At 32.2% G+C, this 19,200-nt stretch overlaps 1 long non-coding RNA gene across 2 annotated transcripts; it reads left to right on the forward strand.

The window, feature by feature from the left end:
- Positions 1 to 17,327: 17,327 nt before the first annotated feature.
- Positions 17,328 to 18,781, forward strand: LOC139518754 (uncharacterized). 2 transcript variants are annotated; one of them, XR_011663444.1, is made up of 3 exons: positions 17,328 to 17,662; positions 18,019 to 18,097; positions 18,663 to 18,781. It is a non-coding gene; the product is annotated as an uncharacterized lncRNA (long non-coding RNA). The 2 variants fall into 2 exon arrangements; XR_011663445.1 differs by lacking the exon at positions 17,328 to 17,662 and adding an exon at positions 17,820 to 17,870.
- The last annotated feature ends 419 nt before the right edge of the window (positions 18,782 to 19,200 follow it).

Consider the following 19,200-nt stretch of genomic DNA (forward strand, 5'->3'; position numbering starts at 1 on the left):
CTTTGATTTGTGATTTTATTTACAATACAATTATGAAACTGAATAATAAAATACAAACTAGGTAGCAATTCTGGTTCCGTCCACGCTTTATATATATAAACAGCTTATGACTTTCCCTTTTGATTTTGTTTAAGAGTAATGTTGCTTTTTTTCACTTTCTTATGGGATATTTTGACACCTTATGAGCAGGAATACAAAGTTTTCATCCACCTTGTGCAGTCTCCAAACAATGGTTTGTCTCATTTCAACAGTACACCAAAGTTAGTGTTTGTAAAAGCAGGCAACATTTGCAAAAAAAAACCCGGTCGGTCGGATTGGATTCTATGCAATAGCTATAGGATTTGACGAACTCCAAACGAAGTAAGATAAGGGCTAACGATATAGTAACCTTCTATGCAATAACGGTAAGACCGTACATTCGAAACCAAGTAAGACAAGATACCACGATTTACATAGATATAGGAGGATGTAGTATGAGTGCCATTGAGACAAATTTCCATCCAATTCACAATTTATATAACATGGAAATCCAAACAAATCACTATGGGAAAGTTTATATGAAACAGGATCGTCGTTTTCGTTTTTATTTCTCTGCCATGATAATGACAGTTGCTTTCTACTTGAAATATTCTTTTGTTTTCTTTTGCCTCTTTTTCTCTCCTTCTCGGCAATGAACAATACAAATATCTCATCGTGAAATATAAATAACCTAGTTTAAACACTATATTATCTTGTGTAATGACATGTTTCACAAATCCAAAGATAAAGATTTGCTGACTAAACGGATTATATTGGTTCAATAGTTGTGATATACGAAAGTTAGTGTCTTATTAAAAGATTTACAGACACCATCAAACAATGTTCGCAAATGACAACTGATAAATTCCATTTATCATTATCATAATCCTGTCTTCCTTTTTTTTTCTTTGATATCCGTCGCCGAGTGCAATTTCCTGATATATATTATATTTTATATATATAGGAATTTTTAAGAAAAGATAGTGGGTTAAACATCAAAGTGGGGTCAGAAAGTTCATACTTTTCTATCACAAAAAAATCCAGTTTATAACTGAAAATGTCGTATAGCTATAACATTTTTGTTTGATGCAAAACAGACGCGGAAGACACTATGGTCATATACTGTCTTTAAAAACACTCATTTTGTAGATTTATTTTACAAAATCATGTTCGATCCTCATACAACTACTGTTCATGCTTATCATACTTCTTTCTCTTTCAAAAAAACAACATCTGACTTACCTATGGTTATTAAACATACCGGATTATTGTGATAGTACGAATTTCAGAAAGCGAAATTTTATACCAATCAAAAAGAAAATCTTTCAATCCTTGGCCTCTCCATATTGCAAAGACTGAGGAGAAAAAAACTGAATCAACCCATTAGAATACTGCGAACAGGAAAACGTGAACGTGTTGCAACCAGGTAATTTGACGTCAGAAACTCGTCTTACTGTCCTTTCGAAAGTGATGCCAGTTGACGGGATTTGTTGTAGACCATCAATGACCAGATCAACATGTAGTGACAATGCAACGTCAATAAAATTTCTCGTCATTTAAGTTTTTATCCGCATAATTGCCAAATTGCCAAAACCCATTGAAATGGGTGGAACAACGGCCAAAATCAAAAAGGTACAAAACAGAACCCAAAATTAACGTGCCGAACAGAATTTCTTGACCTTTCAAACAATCATTTTTGCGTTTGTAACAGGCAGTCATTACTTTTGACGGTGACACGTTTATTTGAAAGGGGAAAACCAGGGTTTCAGTGTATACCACAATATTTGAACAATGAAAATGACGTAATTAATTCAACCTTCGAACTGGCTTTTATTTTTTAAACATTAAATTAATGAGAGAACTTTCTGTTCGTAAGTTTGTTTACACAAAATTGCGTATTTGAAAATGGGAATTAAAAAGAATAATATATAGTGCTGCGTTTCTAAAAGTCGGTCAGTACATTAAAAACTGATATATCGAGGGAAAAATATATTCGTTTCCACGCAATAAGTCTTAAATAGGGAGACGGATTTATAAAAGTTTTTCCAAACTTGTTTCCGAATCCCATATTTGAACTTTGTAACATTATAATATTTATCTTGACATTTTTCATTAATAAATACTGTTTAAACTAAGGCTTCAATAGAATGGTTATCTCGATCATTTGTAAAACAAATAATTTCTGTGTTAGTGTAAGAATGTTATCTAAAATTTATGAGAACGATTCAACCGGTTCAAAAGTGTACTTGCATTTTTTTGTAACCAATAATTATATGTTTCACTAGAAATAAATTTACCGTCATTTTGGTAAATAATGAAGGAGTAATAATCAGGAAGGTGTAAAAGTTAAAAAAAATACTGAACTTCATGGAAAATTCAAAATCAAAAGTCCCTTCTTTAAAGGCAAAATCAAAAACTCAAACACATCAAATGAATGGAAAACAATTGTCTTATTCCTGACTTGGTACAGACATTTCCTTATATAGAACCTACCTGGTTTTAAAGCTAGCTAAACCTCTTTCACATAATTCTATTATATTGAAAACACTGTGAGAGCAAAACAACGATACAAAATAGATAAAATCATCAAACTTAGGGTACAACAGACAACTGTTTTCGATAATCTGAACCACTATAAAACAACAAATAAAACAAAATGTCGTATAGGCACTCTATTAACAAAGTACATATTAAGCAAACATGAAAGACAAGAATACAAAAATTACCATAACAAAATAACACAATAGCGAGATGTATCAATACTGAGCCACGTCAAAAGTATTTTACTAAAAACTAAAAGGCAAAACCGACAAAAACTTCATGTCATTGTAATATTTGTGAAATTGAAACGGAATATTTATCAACAAAGTCTTGGTATCTTCCAAAATTTCTATTTTGCTAAATGTAGCTAAAGGACAAAAAAAAACGTCCTTTGACATAACCCTGGTTCATCAATTTTCTGCTCGGACACTGGTGACGTTTAATCAAGTCTGGGTAGTAGCTGGAAGCATTTGAACTGCAATTGATTTGGGAAATGTATATCCTATACCATATGCTGGTGAAGTTAGTATATTGCTTTAGTAATAAAAAATAAGATCACAAAAATACTGAACTCCGGGTAAAATTTTAAACTGAATGTCCCTAATAATCACGAGGAAATGAGTAAGATCGTCTCATTTGTCATAGATTGTGGTGCTCATGTCAGATTATTATTTGGACTACCCTTGATGTTTGTTAGTTTTGCTATTTTGCTATTTTATCATTTTATACATGTAGTCATTAATGATGCTCTGAAAAGAGTAATTAGTAATCTTATTTGTTCTTTGCATTAATAAAATATACAAATGAATGTAGATTGAGTTCCTCAGGAAGATATTGATCCTGACACGGAAAGTAAAATGTGTCGTAAATTGACGCCATTGCCTACACAAATGAACGTAGTTTTATTCACCTTTTCATAATCTAATTGTTCTATCCTTGATCTCTGTTTAGGACAGCACTGACTGTATAATCCAATTGTTCTATCCTTGATCTCTGTTTAGGACAGCACTGACTCTATAATAAAGCAGAGAGTTCAAGGCAAGGTATAGTATTCCTGTTTTCTCGCTACTATATTGGGACCAAAGATAGACATATGCTGATACATTTGTTATAATTTAGCTGGTATGGTAATATGCGTGAAATCTGTATTTCAAAATAAAATTAGTGTATACAGGTTTTTTTTTCCACAATTAAAATTTTGAACATATTTTTGGAGACAAAATTATCTTTGGAAAATTTTAAGCATTTTAACATCACATCTGTGTAACTAAAAGGGGATGAAGCTATCTATGGGTCAATGTGGAATAAAATTTCTGCATTTTAACCAAATCCGGTAAAAACGAAGATTCTGGAAATGAAAGTTGTTCATATTTATTGTACAGTCCGCTGTCCTTTCAACCAGAATAAATTGTTTTTAAAACAGCAACATGAACAGTATAAGGAAATACACAATTTTTACATATCGATATCATGGTGTAATCCTTATTTGAGCCATTGATATATCTTATGAAACGTGTCCATCATGTTTATCTGATATATACCAAGAGTGAAATAACAGATATAAACTCATCATATATACTAGCTTTTGTATACAAAAGACTCATAAGTAACCTCGCTTTAAAAAAGTTAAAAGGGCCAAATTACTCATAAAGTTGAACATCACTGGGAACCCAACAGTCCGAATAAAAGTGTTTTCTCACCTGATAAAGGACTGATGAATGTTTACAACGAACAACATGGATATGTACTATTAAAAACATTGGTTCCTTACCACACAAATAACGTTGAATGAGAAGCAAATAATTTGAGAGTGTGTTTAAACATGATGTCAATCTATTATGTTTTCGTGTTAATCCAACCTGTTCTAGATCAACCAAGAAAATCATGGATTTGTAGTGTAAAAAAAAACTCTTTCTAAGGATAGGCACTAGCATCAGGCGATATGCCAAAGGTCGCTTTTGTGCTTAGTGTGTGTTCTAAATTGCATATAATGACAGCGTAAAATTTAGATACATTTTTTCCGTTTTTCATCTGTAGTATTATCCAACATAGCTGAAATGGAAAATTATTGCAGTTAGAAATCATACATGCACAAAGTTCTCTTTTCAGGACTTGCCGTGAAGAAGATTCCTGTCTGTGTATTGTCATTCTTGTGTCTGTTTCTAGTAGATTTAACACATTATGTTATTTAACGGCAGAAAAATAAAATGAGAACTGTTGATACAAAACCAGAGATACCATATTCTTCAGTTCTATCAGAGGAGATGATTAAAAATATATACGTACTTAAAAATGCATTGTATGGAGACGAATTCAATCATGCCATGTGAATTCATTTTAAACTATTAACTGAGCGCGACGTTTTGTCTGGTGAAGTTACACATTTTACTTTATCTAATGTAGTTGTATTGTCAGCGATTATTTGAGTGTGTTATGACATCTTACATATCGTCGCTGGGCTTCTAAAATGTTGTAAATTGCAAATTTTTCAAGAAAAAAAAATCTCACAAACAGCTAGGCTTTGAAAATTTTGGCAAAATGCATGCTTCCAAAATGTCGTATGTGAACTTGAACATTTTTGTAAATAGCAGTGAAATAAAAACTTTGACATTTCTGGATTATCCAAGAACTTAGATTATTTTCACAGAAATAAAGAAATGTAAAATTATGTTTTTCCCAAAGCCATTCTACAACGATTTTCAAGTCTTCCTGAACAAGGCATGCAGCTTTTGTAATTTACATTTTCATAATATTTTCTTCCAGTTAGGTTACATATAGCGATATTATATTTTAAAGACTAACAAGATGTTTTAAGAAGAAAGTGACTTTATAATCAGAAGAAAGTCTGTATGTCTTTCAGTTCTTGTTAAATATATTTTAACCAATGCGATATCTTTCGTAACCTGAGCAAGGAAACATATCAAGTTAAGTTTTCTGCACGCGACATTCATTTAGTTAAATAGTCATCTAACCATCTAGATCCATTGGTGGCCTTCTGCTGTTTTCTGCTCCTGTCGAGCTGTTGTCTCTTTGACATATTCCCCATTTTCATTCTCAATTTTATTCGGTTCCAGCATAATACAAACTTTGGCAACTAAATATGTATAAATTAGTTTTGAGTAAATTAACAGATAAGAGAATTGCAGAAATTCATGTTTTCAACCATTTTCTATCTGTTTTGTTGTTGAATGTAACTTTAATTGCTTATAAATTTATTGTACACAAAGTGAAACTAACGATTCACTGCACTTTGTAAAATGTTGACTTCCTTTAGCAATTTATATACATCCTATAGATGAAAACAAGTTTTACCCTGAACCAGTACGGTAATGTCGCATTTAACTTTCCTTTCATGAGTAGCCTTGTAGTAAAACCGATAGCATAAGAATTATACTAGTTTAATTTCTCAAATCAAGATAAATATCAATAGAATGAGTCGGATATTTGATATGAACACCCTTTATTTTATTTGTACAATAGGGAATCTCATACAATTGATAAATGAAGCGTCTTACATAATCTTCAGCAACAAATTAATTGCATTTTCATGTAATAAAATAGCTCTCTTTGCCTTATCACGTTGAATATTTTACTTAAGAAATGTCAGCCATGTTGTGTTTGAAACGTAACTCTATACTAAATGGTGCAGTTGCAGTCATCCCTTCGTACATTTTGAGGACGCCACCACGAGTTGGTTGACCATCATGGATATCCGTTTCACATATGATATCGAGTATATTCCTCGGATATAAGTCCTAATCAAATAAGTAAGCAGGGTAAGCAGATCCGGCTCTACATGTGGCACCCGTCGTGATGTTCATGTTATTACAAACTCGGTAAATGGAAGGGAGTTGTAGTTACGACGTAAGGAATAAAGGCAACAGTAGTATACCGCTGTTCAAACTCATAAATCCATGGACAAAAAACAAAATCGGGATAACAAACTAAAACTGAGGGAAACGCATAAATATCAGAGGAGAACAACGACACAACACTACAATGTAACTAACACACACAGAAACGGACCAAGAATATTCAGACAAAATCCCACGAGAATAACAAATATAACAACAAAACCAAATACATGCATTGTGTATAAATGCAATATCAGTATTTAGTTCTATTTTAATTTTTAATCAATCCTAATTCTATCTTACTTTTGAGATATAGTTTATATGTGACGTAATTTTTCTGCTGTTTCAGAAATTTCATATATTCAAATGTGACGTTATTTCTAATGCCTTTTCACCATCGTATGTGACGTAATTTTTAATGCCTTTTCACCATCGTATGTGACGTCATTTTCATAATTTACTGCGTTGAGGCCTGGACTGAGTCGGGAGTGTCTATTCTGTGTTGGTCATTCATTATGTATTCGTGTTTGTTTTATGTAATGAGTTAATACTTCAGTTTCATTATGTATATCTGTTATATTCATTTGATAAAATTTACTGTTTGCAATAGCATTAATTGTTCTAAATAATAAGGATGTTCTTTATCCCAACCATAAAAACTTAGCCGTATTTGACACAACCTTTTTCAACTTTTGATCATCAGTGCTGTACAACTTTGTACTTTTTTTCGCTTTCGATCTTTTATATCTGGGCGTCACTGGTGAGTCTTGTGTGGACGAGGCGCGTTTTTGGCGTATTAAATTTAAACCTGATGCTTTTTGTTATTCATTAATCATGTGTTTCTTTGTCTAATACGTTTTCCTATTTATTTGTATTGTAGTCCTGTAATATTATGTTGTCATTTCTATGTTATATTTAACATTGCCATTAAAGTGCGAGATTTGGCATGCCACAAAACCAGGTTCAACCCACCATTTTTTCCTTTAAAAATGTCCTGTACCAAGTCAGGAATATGGCCATTGTTATATTATAGTTCGTGTCTGTGTGTGTTACAATTTAACGTTGCGTCGTTTGTTTTCTCTTATTTTTTAGTGTAAATTGACATTGCGATAAGACGTGTCACGGTACTTGTCTATCCCAAATTCATGTATTTGGTTTTGATGTTATATTTGTTATTCTCGTGGGATTTTGTCTGATGCTTGGTCCGTTTCTGTGTGTGTTAGTTACATTGTAGTGTTGTGTCGTTGTTCTCCTCTTATATTTATGCGTTTCCCTTAGTTTTAGTTTGTTTCCCCGATTTTGTTTTTTGTCCATGGATTTATGAGTTTGAACAGCGGTTATACTACTGTTGCCTTTATTCTGTACGTCGTAACTACAATCCCCTTCCCTTTTCATGAATGTGACCTACCGAATGAGACTATTTACCGAGTTTGTAATAACATGAACACCACGACGGTTGCCACATGTAGAGCCGGATCTGCTTACCCTGCTTACTTATTTGATTAGGACTTATATCTAGATATTGACTAGGAGGGTCGGTTGAAAACAAAACTTCGTAATTTCATGGATGCAATCATGAGTTTGTTGACCGTTTTGGAATATCCGTTAAACAGATGATATTGATATGTTCCTTATGTCGTAGCTACAATCCCGTTCCCTTTTCTCGAATGTTACCTTCCAAATTATACTATTTACTGGCTTTGTAATAACATGAGCAACAAGACGGATGCCCTTCCAGTGCACCTGAAATCACCCCCAGGTTTTGGTGGGGTTCGTTGTTGTACCCCTATTTGTGACATTTAAAAAAAAAACAGGATCAATCCACCATTTTCTACGTTTGAAAATGTCTGTACAAAGTCAGGAATATGACAGTTGTTGTCCATTCGTTTGATGTGTATTATCATTTGATTAATGCGATTTGATTAGAGTTTTCCGTTTTGAATTTTCCTTGGAATTCAGTATTTTTGTGATTTTACTTTTTACACAAAGCAATAATTCAACGACAAAAAAAGATTGTTACATTGTAGATCATGTATGAAAGTAATGTTAATAAATTCTAAAAATTAATATTTGAATCCATCTTTTTCCATTGATTTCCTCATTTATATTGTAACCATATGAATATTGGTGTGAAATTAAATTCCATTATCGTTTGCTACAGACAAAATCCCTATACAAAAATAAATCAACAATAATTTATATCAATGACAGTTATTTAAAATTTGTAAAATATGTCTCATGAATAAAGTGAAAAATAATGAAATATTTCAAGAAGACACCATCGTAGCACCCTAATCTACAAACGAAAAAAAAAGAAAGAAGAGAATAAACTTCCACCCTACATACTATTAGCTTGTTAAATTAATAGAAATATTGTTTTGCACTCATATATCATTGTACTTAACGATACAGAAACAGCAATAAAACATGTTTTTTTATTTATATCTGTAAAAATTTCGACTACCAATGAAACACCATTAATACATGATAATAAATGATAAGAAGAAAGGAAAGAGCCACAGTTGCAAGGTTATTTACTTTGTTATCATCACAGACATGCAGAATCTACATCATGACACTTATTAAAATTTGCTGTAACTAAATGTTATAAATTATTATAAATTAAGGAATGTATCTCCCTCATGCAAAGCTCTGATTCCTTTCACGGATTTGGCTATATATTTTTGAATCTTTTGGATTATAGCTCTTCATCTTTTATATAAACTTTGGATTTCAAATATTTGGGCCACGAGCATCACTGAAGAGACATGTATTGTCGAAATGCGCATCTGGTGCAGGAAAATTGGTAACGTTAATGTTATTATTATATTATACCAAATATGATATCTACATAATAGTAGGATTCTTTCCCCCATTAATGTCATTCTTCAAGTCTTGGTTCATTGCCATAGGAGGTGGTTAGTTAATTCATAGTAAAATGTTAACACTTTATTTATTACTTCAACTTCAATACGCACCTGATATTATATAAGATTCATACTTAAACTGAACAACATACGTCTTTCTTTCTAAATATACGTTTTGAAAACAATTAAATTGTATTTAGATACCAAATTAAATAAAATAGATATGGGGTAAAAATAATAATTGAATATAAAACTATATAATTTTACACTTAAATCTTATACATCCGTATGAACTAGACTGTCATATATACCAGAGGGACATTCAAACTCAGTTGTATGGACAAGAAGCTTGTCTCATGTCTACAACATTTTCCAGAAAATAAATTTAAGGGTAACTAAACGCTAGAGACAATGACAAACAACGAGTTCATATTATCAATCGTCAACTTTAATTTCAATTGTCACATTCTTACTGTCCAAATCTAGTGTTTTCACCTTTTTCAATTGAAGAAATTATAGCATTTGTTCTTGTTAATTGCGTTTCACGAAGAAGGAATACAAGTTTTACACTAAAAACTTTGCAATTCCGTGGGAAACATGTATTTGAGTTCTTAATTCACACTTTTTCGATTGGCTTCGTTTAATGGTTGTTTGTACATTCTCTTTTTATCATTATTGATTATTGAAATATAAACCCAGTCACATCTCTATATAACATATTAATGTGAATCTGATATGTATAGTACAAACACACTTTTGATGGAACTTGTCGTTCCCACATTTTTCACCTCATGTGTGATCTGGATTTTATTAGGCCGTTTGTTTTTTTAACTTTATTGATTTATATTTTTTCTTTCCGTTGCCTATAATAGCATGCTAAAGACCCGTCTAAATTGCATTTTATTGATAAATTCAAAAGCACTTACATGTATTGTATCTTGATGATATGTTTTTGTGAAATAATTAAGAATTTTCCAAATATACTGCCGAAATATACTCAAAAACACGTATGCCTAGATCACATATTCACGGATTTGACGCCGGATTCGCTACGGATACGATCTGGCATAATTCCTGGGAAAATGAATAAGTCCGTACATTTCCGTATTTTTGCCGTAGTCATACGCAGTACTTGTATATCCTTGACAATTTTTAAACATGCGCAAAATTTTACCACGGATAACACAAATGTAGTAAATCTTACTAAACCGTATAAAAACGGGCAAATCCATTTTAGTCCCTAAGTAAGTCTGAATTATTTCTACTGTAAGTTCCGTAGAACTACGTGCTAGTACGGTTAAATCCGTTGGCTGGAATAAAATATTGATATAGCACAAAATGCCAGGGCAGTGGTCGCGATACTTGATGACAGCCGTAGAGGTGATCAGATGCATTGTGGATAATGGACTAGGGATTAACTTCCCTATCCATCATCTTGACTGAATTTTGAACGCAAAATATAGTTACATTTCAGAACTTTGTAAGAATAGTCCCACATATGTTTCAAGAATTACTTCATGTCGTTGGTCAGAGAACTACGAAGAACACCAAACAGTACAGACATACAGATAAATAATTTATTTCACAAAACAATTAAAAATTTACGATTCGAAGAAATGATAAATCTCAAGCTTAGTTATAGAAATGATTAACGGCTTTTAGAAACTGTTGTGGTTCGTACCACTCCGTTTCAGACTTTCTCATTCGTACTAACCCTTACTTATACTGTAGCAAACCGCTGAAACCATCGTACGGTATGTATATGTCATAACTCGTTCGCAATGCCCTTTTCCGTTGTGTCGGTTTATTTTATTCGTAAACGTTGTTTGCCTTGCTTGGAAATTTCAAAACGATCCTGGTAAATTTATCGAACCTTTAGTTAACTTCTTCTAAAAGGTTACTAATTCAACACTGTAACTTTTAAAATTGGTTTTATTGGTATTAATATTGATTTTGTTATCAGTAAATTCAAAGCAAACTAAACAGAATTGTTATATACATATGCACATTCATGGATATACAATCTGTCATTACCTGTATCTTGGCTTAGCCGAAGGTCATGTTTTTCTCTGAATGCTTATGACGTCTTAACACTTATTCCGTTGGATGTTTGATGTGTACTAATTGATAATTTAAACGTAGATGTACTATTTCTTTTATTAGTTATTAGTGGCTTTGAACTAGCTGTCAGTAACTGCGAGTACTCTTAGATCTATTTCTAGTGTTTTGTTGTTGTTGGTTTGTACAAGAACTGGCAACGTTCAATCTGTGTTTTTGTTATCTGTCTTTCTATTTGTTTCCACCTGATGAGATAAGAGTTCCTCACTTAGTTTTTAATAGTTCTTTCTTATACTGTAACACCACTGTCCCGGGTTAAAGGGAGGAATAGGATCCCGCTCACATGTTTAACCTCTCCACATTCTGTATGTATGTGTCTGTCCCAAGCCAGGAGCCTGTAATTCAGTGGTTGTAGTTTGCTGCTGTGTTGTTTTTCGTCAATTTTGTTTGTACATAATTTAGGCCGTTAGTTTTCTCGTTTAAATGGTTTAACATAATTTGTCAATTCGGGGCCTTTCCTAGCTGACTATGCGGTATGGGCTTTGTTCATTGTTGAAACCGTACGGTGACCTATGACTGGTAATTTCTGTATCATTTGGTCTCTTGTGAAGAGTTTTCTCATTTACGATCATACAACATCTTTTTTTATGTGGTATGAGTATTTCTGCGTAAGTCATACGGTTATCTATAAATGCTAACTTCCACGTCATGTGAGCTCTGGTGAAGTTTGTCTCATTGGAAATCATACCACATCTTTTAGTTTCTATTTTGGAATTAATATTTGCACGTCTGTATACTGCTTTCAAATTGAACATTTTATTTGACTATTTTATAAAGTCACGGTCCTTATGGCCTTAAAAGCCTACAACAGTAAGATAGGAACATATTCTTTTCTTTTATATTTTTCCTCGACTTTAGAACTTTAAAACAAAATAATATAAACCATTCTTGTTTCTTGCTAAGGCTTTGAAAACGATTTCATCTCAATCAATTGTAGCTCAACAGGTAATCCCATTTCAGTCTCGTCTACGCACATGAGAGATGTCATTTACCAATGATTAATTGGCTAGGTGCGATCACACGCTATGACTATTCATTCATTTTGATTTATTTTTTAAAGCTAAAGCTAGCGACCATGTCTTATTGACAAGTTAATTAGACACATCTTTTTAACATGTAAGCTGAGAACATACAGACAGATTAAAGAAAATTATAAATTGGAAACCTATTTATTGTTAATTAATATAGACAGAAAAGTAATAGTGCATTTTGCTAAAATTCGCATTAGTAATAGTGTTCTTAGAATTGAACAAGGGCGTCACACTAAAACCCCTGTAGAAGAAAGAATTTGTCCTTTGTGTCTCATAGAAGTAGAAGATGAATTTCATTTCACTTTAAAATGTACAAAACTAAATATAATTAGAGACCAATTGTTTTCCAAGATTTAAATATTTGTATACGTGTGGTGAGACTGATATAATTAGAATTATTGTTAAATTTATAAGCGACATGTACATTTCTAGAAATGCTTTATTAAGTACTAAATACCTTTGTGGTAACACCTCCTTATATAAATATACAATGTTTATGAATTTGGTATGATATATATGTTTGTATGTTTTGTATTGTCTTGGTATCAATTTTGTAATTTTGGATTTCAAACCAATAAAAGTTACTTACTTACTTACTTACTTACTTACATGTACCATTGTAAAAGACATGGATAACCTATTGATATCTGTTTTTTTTCTGTTGTGATCATTTCAAGGACATTCTAATTTTTAACAATTCCATCATTTTTGTGTCTAATGTGGCTAACGGGTTGCATTTTCTTGACATGACTATTATTTGTGTCTGTGTATTCGTTTATTTATAGCAATGTTAAAGACTCTGAGCTTACTGAACATAAGCTTCTGAAAACTTCTTTCAGGTTAATTTTCGTCGTGTTTTGTTTGTGGTTTATTTTAAAATTGGGACAGTGAACACGCATTTCTGTTCGTCCTCTTTTTTCGCATAAGATAGTCTTCCATTCGTTAGTTAAACTGTGCCATTCGTGCGTACGTGAAATTTCTTAAAGGCTGTACCGCAAAATTAAGAAAATTTAGACACATTTCCTGATATACACGTTTTCTTCCTTTCCTTGGTGTTTAGTAAATTGGTTGACGAAAACTGTCTAAGTTTCTTGTGTACAATTTGGAAATTAGTATGACGTTCATTATCACTGAACTAGTATATATTTGTTTAGGGGCCAGTTGAAGGACGCCTCTAGGTGCGGGAATTTCTCGCTACATTGAAGACCTATCGATGACTTTCTGCTGTTGTTTTTTTCTATGGTCGGGTTGTTGTCTCTTTGGCACATTCCCCATTTCCATTCTCAATTTTAACGTACTTGTATTCTGTCGATAAGAAATGATTTGCCAAAAAAATCTAAATTGCAACTTGTTAAGGTTTTATATTCATTCGGTGGTGAAAGAGCATGTTACACTCAGCAAGTGGAAATGCATGAAACTTACAAAATTAAACGATCGACTATTACAACTAACTGCACGACTGGAAAAAAATCCATCATAATGAACTAGAATTGGTCTTTATCTTCTATGGTGTTGATATGTTACTGTTATTGATATTGCAAAGAAAAAGCTTTCATTTACGATAGTTTTCAATACAGAAGAATATTGCAGTTCTTGAAATAAATTCCTTTCGTTAAATAATACATTGAAGTTATGACAGAGGATTACAGTATTGCAGGGCAAGTTAATTCTATTTCAGTTTCCTCTTTCTATTTATCTTATGATAGTCATGTTGCATTTATGTAAACATTGTTATGTTTTGATTTCTAAAGTGAAGCCATCCTTCTTCTGGCAAAATAAAAACTAGTAAATCATAGCAATCACTTATAAATACCATTTTACATGACACTGTTTCAAGTTATTTGTAAATATTTGAAATAATTGAAGCTTCAAACTAATATAAATCAAGCTATCTTCAAAATTTATCTCAGAATAATAATGGCATTTGCAATGAATTAAGAATAAAATAAAACAGTCTTCAATAAGAAGAACACTCTGAAAAAACTCTTCTTTACATTTCAAATGATGGTTTCACGTAACAAGAGTTTTGACAATACAATGACTGACCATAAGATTATAATCAACTGATAGTTTGAACTATAGATATCGAATATTTTAAGGTTTTTCTATTAAAACTTGCATCGTAGATATAAATGTCTAGTTATTGGGGTTACTCATGTTATAATAACTCTTATTTTGTGAAGAACCATACTGATTCTAACAGAAAATACAGTGAAAATGGAATTATCAAAATGCTGAACTTTTTTAATAGACAATATATTAGTTGAGTTTGAAGAATTCAATTTGGTATTTCGACAAACGGTCGGTATTCCAATGGTTATCAATTTTTGCACCTCTTCTTGTAGACTGGTTGTTGTACTCGTATGAACATAATACATTCAAAACATTCTTAAAGACAAAAAAAGCACCTTGCATAATTCTGTAATTTTTCTTTCAGATATATTGATGATGTCCTATCACTGAATAACCCATATTTCAGTTATTTCTTGCATCTCATATATCCCAGTGAACTTTCAATTAAAGATACAAGACAAACTCCTTCATACCTCGATCTTATCCTCAATATGAATATAGATGGACGACTTCACACTAAAATCTATGACAAAAGGAAGGATTGCAATTTCTTAACAGTAAAATACCATCTGCTCTGTCATACGGAGGTTACATATCTCAATTGATACGTTAAGCTCGTGCATGTTTAAACTATACTGACTTTCGTTTCTGTGTGTGTTACGTTTCGGAGTTGTTGTGTCTGTTGTGTCGTAGTTATATTTCTTATATTTGATACGTTTCCCTCAGTTTTAGTTTGTAACCCGGATTTGTTTTTTCTCTATCGATTTATGAATTTTAAACAGCGGTATACAACTGTTGCCTTTATTTATAAACAGGAGTTTGCTCCTTATGTAGAAACTGCTCTATCAGAGTTATTAGGACGAAACATTTAGAATGACAGTCCGTAATTTTTATTGACACCATTACGAATTGGTTGATTTTTATTATGTTTCTGTCTCTAAACTAAGACATTTTTTACCACGTCTTAAATTGTGGTTTAACATCTATGTCGTACTAAGTACCGAACGTGATCTTTTCTTGAATACGACTGTTTATCGAGTTAGAATTTGCATTGCTATACGACGTGACTCGGTTCTTTTTACATCTAGCATTCAGATATTTGTGTTAGATGTTTCTGTTATGGTTGTTCTTAAATAATGTGTTATGTCTTATTGTTTGCTGTCAAAATAGTTATACAATTGCCTATTAATACCATCATTATCATATTTCCGAATATGACTGATGTACTTAGGTTTGGATTTGCATTGCTGTACAATGTGTCTCGGTATTTTGTACATCCAACATTGATGTTTCTGTGAAAGTTTCTGTTGGATAATCTGTTGTGTCCACATCATTATTAAATTGCCTTTCCATACCATCATAGTCATTAAAATTGTTTGGACGAGTATTGTGAAAATAATTGTATAAAGTTTGAGAATGCATGTTAGTTACGTATGTGAGTCACCTTTTGTTATAGTCTGTGATGTCTGTCGTCGATGGATTATGTTCGTTGTTGTTCTACAGTTTAAATTTTGTATTGACTACTATGTTATTTGTTTGTGCGTTTCTCTGTAATGAATGGTCTTGCTTTTGTGTGTGCTTTGTTTCTGTCATGTAATGTTGTGATTTTAGCGATATATATTTTTCATTGTCTTAAAGTGGGAGGTTTGACTAGCCATTTAATCAGGGATGAGTCACCACTCTTTCTTAAAAAGTCTAAGACCAAGCCAGAAATATGGTAGTTATTATCAAATAGTTTGTATCTTTATATGTTGATGTTTGTTTTTTGTTTCACTTAAGTTATCCTGTTATTCTTTTGTTTACCTCTTATAGTTGATGTGGTTACTTCAGTTTTAGTTTGTGACCCGGATTTGTTTTCTTTCAATCGATTTATGACTTTTTAACACCGGTACTGTTGCCTTTTTTAAAGTCTTACTAGAACACACCCGTGATATCGCTGGTCTATACCTGAATTAAAGAATATAACTTTGCGTAAGCCTTATTTTAGTGTTGGTATTGTCATCTGATAAAGTCATGCCGATTATAAGATCCACAGTTTTCTCTGCTTTCAACATCTTTCTGTTTGAATCCGTCGATCTGGAACTTATCAATTATTGGTATTATTATTTATTTGGAAAACAAAAGGGCCTGAAAAGGAATATTTTTTAATCAACTGCATTGTCCTTTATGAGTTATAAATAAAGTTGAATTCTTCGATTCGCTGCTTTACGTCATTCCGGCTAACAAATTTAAATCTGTACATGCTGTACTTATATACGCCTGATTTTAAGTCCAGATTTTTATTGTTCGTATTGTTATCTTAGAAAGTCATACTGATTAAAATACTACAATCGGGAACAATGTGACAATGATTGAATTTAGTAGTGTCAACCCTGTGATTACGACCCGTGTATATAGCAAAATCCTAAATACAGGGTTATGTGGTGCGCCTGTCAGATGCGGAACGTACAGATAAGGTAATAGGTAACAAGTGAATATACCATTGGTATCGGTATCGGATTCGACCCGGAACTTCTTAATTATTGGCAATATTAATTATGTGGAAAACAAAAGGGTCTGGAGTGGTGTAATTTTTAATCAACAGCATTATACTATATTAGTTATATAGTTGAATTCTTTGATTCATCGTTTTCACGTGATGACGGCTGACAAATTGGACCTCGTTATTTTAGTATTATAGATATGCTGCCAATGTATTTTTAACAAGTCCATGAGCTACATTTAGTTGCAGGTTAACATTATAAATGTAAGACATATTTAGTATTGCCATTTTAGGTGTAATACCACCAAATCATGGTACGTCACATCCGGTTGCATACGAAAGTAGGCCTAAAAAAATATTCCCTTGAATTTGACAGTTGTAGAAAATTAACCCTGCATTTCAATGCACTTAAATTTTTCTGAGTCGTAAATATGTATGTTGGGTGTCTGAAAGCATCATTCTTTTTTTATTTGATGGTCTTATAAAATATTTTGGAACGTTAAGGTTACATAGTTACCAAAGCAGGTAACCAGTAAATAACAGTGTAAAAATTGGGTTGTCTACCCTCGGCGGTGGTTACTTTCTTATATGCAATGAAATGTAGTGTGAAATTTTCACTGTATCACTGGAAAGGATTGAACTTTACACATGCAAAGTATTTCTTTGGTTGAAATAAAGGTAAATACTGTACGATTTTTTTAAAAGTGCCAATTTAACAAAGACTAATAGGGAAAAATCAATGGTGGTATTACACCTATTTAGGGAAACTAAATGTGCACTCGTGACCCTATTGTACTTTCATTTTTAAAAGTTATTAATAAACCAGTTCATACATTGTAAACATGGACTATTCGGGATGGATTTAGACACAGAAAGTACGTTTGAGGTAAAATTGCATTGAAATGGGGGTTGACGGGTGTTTTCTTAGTCAAATGGGTGGACAGACGAAGCTGTATTTAGATTAGTGTGTTGAATTTTAAATTACCCTTACAGTTTTTGTTTTGTTTATACAACATGTGAATTTTTTATTTCAGTGTTAACCATGTTCTGAAGAGCATTCTGTTGAAAAATCTTATATGTGAATTGGTCTGCAGATGACACTTCAGCATTAAAGTATGTATCAACTATCATCATGTTTTTTTTTTTTTTTTTGGCCGCAAAAGTTTACAATTTGCTATTGTGCCGTCTACATTTTGCACAGACAATAACTCATCTAAACACTTATTTGTCATGGATTTATACACATCAGAATCCAGTCTCACATACTTAAACTTTATAATTCTTACCAATTATTTTTTGTACCAGCATTCCAAGGGACATAACCCTTTTTAAAAACATTTTGAGGTATTTTTTTATTACTCTTTCTCCCCATTTTCTAATGTAAAATACAAGAAAGTGGACTTTTTGTGTAAATCTATTAGAAATATACTGTTATGAGTAAATAAAAAGACTTTGATACCAGTAGCAATAAATGATTGACTGAAAGGGAACCGTTATTTCTCACACTAGGGGAACAGACCAAAAACTCAAGTTACACATAAGGGCTTATAGAAACTTCCGTGTAGACTGTTAACATTTATAGAGACAGTTCTTTCAGCTAAAACACTTTAATTATTGATTTAACATTACATTTATTTCATTTTTGTGGGAAAATAATCACATTTGTTTTATTTTTTAGACAAAAGATATCAAGTTTTGATGAAAAAGGAAGGAAGGAGGGAAAATGGACCAAAACAGACCAAAACAGACCTTCAAATGAACTCTAAAAGGTGCAATAAAATTGTTTATCATCTTAAAGTTGTCTTTTGTATTCTATTTAATTGTTTGAATGCATATATCATGAGTTTATGATCAGATATTAGTCAACACTGCATTTTATAATGATACACTGAAATTAGGATTTTTCGAAGAAATTGGACTGAAATTGCCGTAGGATATGGCCTTACATTATAGTGATTTTCTCTGAAACTATAGTTCTGACTGAGACAAAACTTGACAGTTATGCTTGAAATAACTTGCAATTGGAGGGGAAAAATTGCATTAAGTTTATTTGACATTTAGGTGTTCTTTAGGTGTAATACCACCAAATCATGGTACGTCACATCCGGTTGCATACGAAAGTAGGCCTAAAAAAATATTCCCTTGAATTTGACAGTTGTAGAAAATGAACCCTGCATTTCAATGCACTTAAATTTTTCTGAGTCGTAAATATGTAT

The sequence above is a fragment of the Mytilus edulis genome, chromosome 4 (assembly GCF_963676685.1).
Source record: "Mytilus edulis chromosome 4, xbMytEdul2.2, whole genome shotgun sequence".
In the NCBI taxonomy this organism is placed as follows: Eukaryota; Metazoa; Mollusca; class Bivalvia; order Mytilida; family Mytilidae; genus Mytilus; species Mytilus edulis.